This window comes from Megalopta genalis, chromosome 5 (genome assembly GCF_051020955.1).
Source record: "Megalopta genalis isolate 19385.01 chromosome 5, iyMegGena1_principal, whole genome shotgun sequence".
Taxonomy (NCBI): Eukaryota; Metazoa; Arthropoda; class Insecta; order Hymenoptera; family Halictidae; genus Megalopta; species Megalopta genalis.
In genome coordinates, this window is record NC_135017.1 from 398,091 (window position 1) to 406,522 (window position 8,432).

Below are 8,432 nucleotides of genomic sequence, written 5' to 3' on the forward strand. Positions count from 1 at the left end.
TCAGCAGCGTTTTCAAGAAAAAAAAATTGCAACTTTAGCAGAAAAGGGAGACGTGTTCTAGAAATTAAGTGCAATAGTGCTTCGGAAGTTACCATTCGAGTCTGGAATCAATGCGTCGCTGTGCACTCTGTCCACTACCTTCAGTTGTACTATGTTCAAGGAGATTAACACGAAATGTATAAACAGAACGTTCACGTGATCGGTGCTGTGGTTGCAGTTGAGCGGCTGCTGGACGACGATGCTCAGGGACGAATTTTAGAGGATCCTCATCGAGGGCCCTTGCATGCAGAATAGCCTCGTGTAGAAGGGCCCGAAATTGTGATTCGGCCCTGGCCTAATCACGCGTCGCTCGCGTGCAGCTGTTTATGTATTTTGAACCGATTGTCGTTGAACAATGTACAGTGAAGTGCATGCAGACTTTTATGCATTTATTTGAAACACGAACAAGAAAGATACAGTTAAAATATGCAGGTTCGATGAAATTCAACATAGTTTTCAAACGAAAGTATCAGAATTGTTAAAACTAAACGGTAGCCGAATTCCTGTTTTGACAAATTGCATCGTTGAATGTTACACGAAGATCTAGGATTTACTAGCCAAATTCTACAGTGAGCGTCCATTTCAAATCAATTTATCATAGGGAAAAGATCAGTTTTTTTTCTTTTTATCAGTAACATATAATGTAACTGTTTGAACAAGTTACCGATGGACAGTTGGAGTTAAGAACAAATTGAGTTGCGTTTGATTGGCTTTTAATTATTTCTAGATTGTGTTGAACCGATTATTTATGAATTTTACCATTTGTATCCATGAACTTCTGATTCGCATTAGTTTCTAGATACAACAAAACAATAACATCGCGTTGTCACCGTGCAGCTACCTGGGTCAAAATTGACCCGGCGACTATCGTTCAAAAATTCGTTTCTTGTCGACATAATCTGCAAGACAAATACTCTTGTATGTCAATTATGATGTACCATGTACATTTCAAGCTTGTATAGATCTGTTAATCATGGAATTTTGTTAATTAACCCTTGCGCGGCGACGTATGGCTATTTTGTACTGATCTGTCGAAATTATTCTTCAATTCCAGAGTGTTCAGTGACCAAGTTGAATCTGTAGAAAATTGTTCGCTCCGTTGACGAGAACAAACGAACTCTCCGACAGCAAATCGGAAAGCTCGTGCATCTTTCGAAGCATTATTGTAGACAAACCGATTAGCGAACATTGTAAGTATACGGATCAATGAAAACCACAAAGATCATTAGTATCCGTTGCCCGCTGAAGAAAAACGCAGACGATCGACGCGACTCGTGAAATATCGATTTATTTTACTTATGGCATCGATCATTCTCCTTAAACACAACCAGAAAGTCGAACGAAACTTCATTCGCGTCGAGGAGACCCACTCTTCGCAAGGAAACACGAAAATGAGAAACGAAAAAGCAACGACAAAAAACGGTACGAGCCAACACTAAAGAACGAAAGTAACGACAGACAACGTAAATATAATATCACATACAAAGACTCGACACCGAACACATTAACATTTACATGCTAACGAATAAGTATAATAGTAACAAGAAAGGAAGGAAAAATGATACGGGAAACCAGGAGTCTCGTTGTGTGCGGCGAGCGCGACGCTATAGAGACCGACGTTACGGTGACCAAGACACTACGGCGAGCACGACGTTACGGAGACTGTGATGTTATGCCGAGTGCAAGACTGTGACGTAACGAAGACCGTCGTGTTGCGGAAATCGCGACGGTACAGAGACCGTGACGTCAAACTGAACGCGGCGGTATAGAGACAACGACAGAGACGGCGACGCCGAGAGTACTGCGATACTACGGAAACCGCAGCGATTGCGATGCTACGTGGACCGTGACGTTACGACGACCGCGACGGTACAGAGGCCACAGCGTTATGGATAGCGCGTCGGTATAACCGGGGCATAACAATGATTATCGTGATTATGGTGTAACGTTACAGAGACTACGACGGTGTAGAGACTGTGACGTAACAGCAGCGACCGCGACGTTAATGCGAGCGTGACGCTACGGAGATCGCGACGATCCAAAAATTGTGACGTAACGATGACCGCGACGTTAACGCAAGCGTGACACTACGCAAACTATGATGTTATAAAGATCACCGTTGCCGTGAATTCCCACAAAATGTCACGTGATTCTGGTATAAAAGCCGCGACGTTACGGCGAGCGCCACAACGATATACAGACTATGACACAACGGTGAGCGCGACGCGACGGTATAGAGACCGTGACGTTACAGCCTGCGTGACGGAGGTTGTGACGCCATGGGCACCGTGACGCTATGGAAACCGCAGCGATCGCGACGCTATGGTGACCACGACGCTACAGAGACCGAACGGTGTTATGCGATCTACGAGAGTTGCCGGATATTTATTTATTTGCTATTTACAGATATAACTATGTAAGAAACGACTATAATAAGTAGCACGTAGCGAAGTATCTCATAAAACGTCGTCTGGCATATTTCGACGGTATCTCTCGCGCAAGATGGCAACTTTATCGATACAGAAAGAGAAGCAAGGAGCTCCACGAGACCAGTAAATGTGTTAGCAAGCATAATCAGAACGTCGGCACGGAATGCTGGAAAACCACCGTTCTTATCGCATAGTTTCCTTCCTTTCGTTTCCGCGGAACGTTTGTGAACGAATACGTACGAATACTCTCCACGCTGCAAAGACAACAATTTTTTGTACCGAAACATACAATGTAGTTGATACTTATTTATGGAATATAGAAGGATTCGCTTCGATTTCACGATTTTTTTCCCATTTTTTTGCGACGATTACGCTCCGGGACAAAATAACGAAGAAAATGACTTTTAGTTGGAACGGTTCCGATACTACATGCTACAGGGTGTAACAAAAGTTACTCAAAATCTGGAAACAGGGGGTTCCTAATCATTTGAAGTAACTTTTTCTTTAGCGCGAATGCAATCCGCGGCTTTGTTTATGAGTTATTAACGAAAATCAGCGACCAATGAGAGGCGAGGCCGCCTCGCGCCAGCTGAGCTCGCCGCCCATTGGTCACCGTTCTTCGTTAATAAGTCGTAAACAAATCCACTAATTACGTTTCCGCTAAGGAAAGAGTTACTTCAAATGACCTCAGCAACTCCTCATTTCCCGATTTTGAGTAACTTTTGGAACACCCTGTATGATTATTCGAGGCTTATTAGTAGGTAATTTTGTGATTCCACTGTGCCTGAATCTGAACAATTGTTTTTACACGATAATCTCGTAGGAAGTTGCATTAGATAAGCTGTTGTCCAGTTAAGCTGTTGTTCTCTGAATCTCTTTGTTAGAAAATTAGTATAAGTAAAAGTTAAAGCTTATATTGCATTGTACTGGACGAACGATACGAAATTCTTACGCAGTTTGGTACATTTCTCTTTCAGGACGAATTTCATCTGCCGGACACCCATTCAGATGAAATTGACTTAATCACAAACACATGGTTTTTCTTTTTCGGACGAATTATAGCAGACGATTTGTTAAGATTTATGGTGATCCAGCAAATCTTGGAATAATCATGCCTCGGCTTTTCAGTATTTTATAATTAAGATAATGTAGAAAAATAAACATCCAAAGCAGTTTTGCCACTTTTTAACATAAAGATACAAAATTTGAATGTAGATACATATCTGGACACTCGAGTATTGACATAATGGCAGATTAGAAGTCATAGTGCGATAGCTATTAGATTGTCTCACTGCTTCATGCTTTTCATTGCACTTTAATATTTGAGTTACGCCTTTGAAAATTTTGAAGAAAATATAACAACCTCCACGTTTCACTAATTTTTGTAATCTTTTTAACCAAGACTACTATAGTTACCATAATATTTCTGAGATTTTTCATCACAGCACCTTTATTTCAAGCTTTACCGTCATATTAGACGAGGATTTTTATTGCATTTCTAAAACTGGACGAATTGAAATGTGTTGCAAACTATATATTTAAAATTACAAAATTACAAAATTACAAAATTACAAAATATCATAATTTTTAGAAGTGTGGCCTAAATATAGACTATTTCGGAAATAATCGAAATGAAAACTAAAAAAAAATGTGCCTAAAATTTGGATCCACTTATTGGACACTTGATTATGGCTTGCGTTTTTAATCTCTTATACTAGTTGGTGTTTCTTTTGAATGTTTTAGTATTTTTCTTGTTATATCAGTAATACCAGAACACCTGCATATCTCTCGGGCCGCACATTTGCATCAAACGACTTAACGATGATAAAAAAAATCTGTAACTTTGCTTCTACTTTATATTAAAACTTTTGTCTATAAATTGTTATATAATTAAATTATATATATATATAATATTAAATTGTTATATATATAATTAAATTATATAATTAAATTTACATATATATGTATACAGGGTATCCTAAAATTATTGTATAAGCGGGAAATGCGGGTTTACCAAGTAGCTTTTTCCTTAGCGAAGATGTAATCCGCAACTTATCACAGTTTACAAGTTATTGTTTACTTGTTTTGTTTACAAGTTATCAACGAAAAACACTGACCAATGAGAGGCGAGATCAGCTGGCACGGCCGAGCCAATCAGCGTAACTGGGCTTCATGCGCCCGTTGGCTGAGCTCGTCTCTCATTGGTCAATGTTTTTGGTTAATAACTTGTAAACGAAGCCGCGAATTGTATTTTCGCTAAGGAAAAAGTTACTTCAAATGACCTCAGGAATCCTTCATTTCCCGGATGTACTATAATTTTTGGACATCCTGTATATATATATAACGGTTGACTTGGGACCTATGGTTCCTATGACACTTTTGTCCCGATAAATAAAATACGATGAATAAAATAGTGCAATCAAAACACAATTCATCTTGAATATCAAGATCAAGGTTAATTTTGTGGCAACTGTTTTTAACAAATTTCTAACGATCCAAAGATGTAGAACCTCATTGTGGCGATCGTGATTATGGTAACCAGAATAAGAAGCCAGATTTCAAGCCAAAGGCAACGTGACGAGACAACCGTATAGAAATATCCGTCATCGCGGCGTTACGTTACCTACTCCTACTCCTTCAGGTTGAAAATTATATCGTGACACATAATTTTCTTTCATCCCGCACATTTCTTTGCACGACCACGCTCAATTATGCTCTGTGTAGAGGACCTTTGGTTAATTCACTACGATATTATAAAACGTATTGCACATAGGGTGTACAAAAAGTAAATTTACTTCTGCATATGTCGCAAAATGCATTGTTAAATAATGCCCACCATCATCTTGTTCCAAAGCACACGCATTTGTGACTATCGCAATCGTTTAGGGCTGGAATCATCCGGTCACTAGACGATTTAATGAAGAAGAAAATCGCACGCAAGCTTTTCGAACGTTGTTCAACCGACATCGATTTGATTTTTTCATTTGCAAACGTAAAACAATCTCAAAGAATTTATTATTAGGTGAACTGATATCCTTCTTTTTTAGTGTTTAGGATATTTTATTAAACAGCACAGAAAGTACAACAAACGTTTGTATTAAAGAATGGGATACTTTTCAGAGAAGAACTTAACGCTTTATTTACCAAAAATGAGAAAACTGAACAGTTCTATGTTGTTAATGAAATTGTGTTTCGGAATTTAATTTTATGAATGAAGATACAAAATGAACTTACATAAACATCGGTCTCATTTCTGTGAAAACTTTAATTAGGTTTTAATATTTTACCTTTAATTTACCCCTTTTAATTAGGTTCATATACTGTGGATACATTTATCTACAGGGTGCTCCTAAAATTTTGTAAGCTCTTGGACGGTGTAGTTCATGAGGTAACTTGAAGTATCTTTTTTCGTAACGAAAATGTTCTCCACGACTTCATTAACAAGCTATTAATGAAAAACGCGGACCAATCAGAGAGTGACTACGGCTGGCGCGTTTCGGCGTGGCGCTAAGCACCCTCGCTGTCTGATGAGTCCGTAGTTTTCGTTGATGACTCGGTAACGAAGCCACGGAGGACATTTTCGTGATGAAAAAGGTTACATCAAATGACCAATTTAACCTTTCCGGCATTTACAGCATTTTTTGGACACCCTGTGTATGCATGTTACATTACAAGTCCATTGATTCAATAGTTTTTAAATGGTTTCTTGATAACCCAATTTAAGGTTTCAGATAACGGAAATTTAAAGTTTTAGAAAGTTTAGCATCTCACAACAAATTTTTTTCGTAGAAAATTTGTGCAATATATTTTGTTCGCGCCTGGGAGCTGTTTATTGTTGCTTAGACTACACTGAATTCTGTATTTTTTCTTATAGCTGTTCACAAATTGTTACAAATTTTTATGTATTTAATTATTGATAAATTCTTATGTACTAAATTGAACGTTACACACTCTCCATTTAATCCGCTACCAGTTAACGCGCGATTTGAATTGTTAAAGTTAACAAAATGTTTAGACACTCAAAAGGCATTAGGATACTCGAAAGATGCCTTTTGAGTTTGGATGCCTAAGGCTCTACAGTCCTCACGCGACAAGACACCTTCATGTTTACATCCCCCCTCTTACTAGCTGCAGCAATGGTGCAGCTAGTAAGAGGGGAGATGTAATCACGAAGATGCCTTCTTGACGCGTGAGGATTGCACTTGTTTCCTTGACAATTATTAGATAATCAATTACGCTAACTAAACCTATATACATGTATAAATAACAACTAAATAATTAGTATGAAATCAGTGGAGACGGACGACTCGCGAAGAAAAATTTGAACGATGAAAGTAAATCTTTACATATCAGTTTGTACAAACCTGTGAATTGCATAAACGAAACTTATGCTACTTAGTGTGTGATACGGGAGAAATTACGACAGTATCATTTTCACATTTCCAAACGTTTCAATCTGAATACATATTGAGCTGAGTTAAAAGTTCGTTACTTTCTATATCACAAAACAGTGATGTTACCTTCGAGTAATTGCAATTAATTTAATTGTATTAAAAAATTACACAAATATCAGCTTTGTTCTGATTGTTTATCAATATTAGATATTTACTGCAAATAAGGAACGAGCTTTTCATTCAACCTTATACTTGTATACTTGCACACTATACTTGATATACCAATCGAACTCATTTCATGAATGAATAACATGCGCATCTCAAATTTTATTTTCATTAATATGAAATTTTTTAACGCATTCAATTTCAGTACTAATTGTTACGATGGCAATTACATGGTTTACTGATAGTGTTCAACAGGTGAAAAGAATTTCAGATTTTAAGAAATAAGCGGTAGAGACGTTTTTCTTCGCGAAACGGAATGTATCACCGTGAAGTTGTTTACTACATATAGTGTTTAGAGGAATCGGTGTTTTTCACGCATTCTGAAGAATTATGTACACGTGTAGGCTTCGCGTACAACGGCATTCATGCGTATCGTCAGATTTTAAGGCTGTGTGGTCAATAAAACATTAGACTCAAATTCCCTGAGTGAGTTTTTCTTTAAAATTTTAAATCATCCTGCTCTACCGATAAATTTCATTTTCAAATCAGCTCAAATAGTAGAGTAATGCTCATTTAAAAAAGAAGTTTGCGTGTAGGAAATAAGATCCTCATGTAAAATTAGAATTTGCGTTCAAAGTGTTGCATCCAGCGTAGCTCGACAAAGTACAGTAGTGAAGCCAGTTACTGTTGGGTAGCCAATTGCTGTGTCTTTGGTTTATTATCAAGCGTAATTAATTTTATATTTATCAAATAAAAATTTGTTCGTTTAAATTGATTTAAATTAATTAAGTCGTTTAAATTTGTTAAAAATAAACACATAGAAGGCGAAAATGCTTAAAATGCCATAAAAATTACCTCGTTTTCTTGGCAAACATGTGGTGAAGGTGAATCAAACTTAAAATGCAGAAACATTATTTTAAAGTAGAGGATTCAAGCCTTAATTTAGAAAAAAAATAGTTATCATGCTACGATGATTTTTCGCGGAGTTCTCGTCAATCAAATTTGACCGATTTTTATCCAAAATTTTTCTATGCTACAATTTTTCTGAGCCAGATAAGACTCAGGTTCCAGATAAGATACCAGTATTGGTAAAAAGGATTAAGATTTTGGAAAAACGAAATACTGATTGATTATTTGAGTTTTTGTTTTTAGATTTGAAGAGAAGAAATATAAATATGAAATTTTATTAAAGCACTTATCTCTAATGTGAACTTTTAAATGACTTGTTATAACATTACTTTTTTCTGATAGAAAATAAAATTGATTAAAGTATGTTCTAAATATTAAAGTTTTATTATCTGATAGATATTTAGACTCAGTGTTGAGGGTGCACAATAATTGAAGCACAGTACATATTCACAGAGAGAGCTCAGTAACTGAAGCACAGTATTCAGTGAGGGGGCAT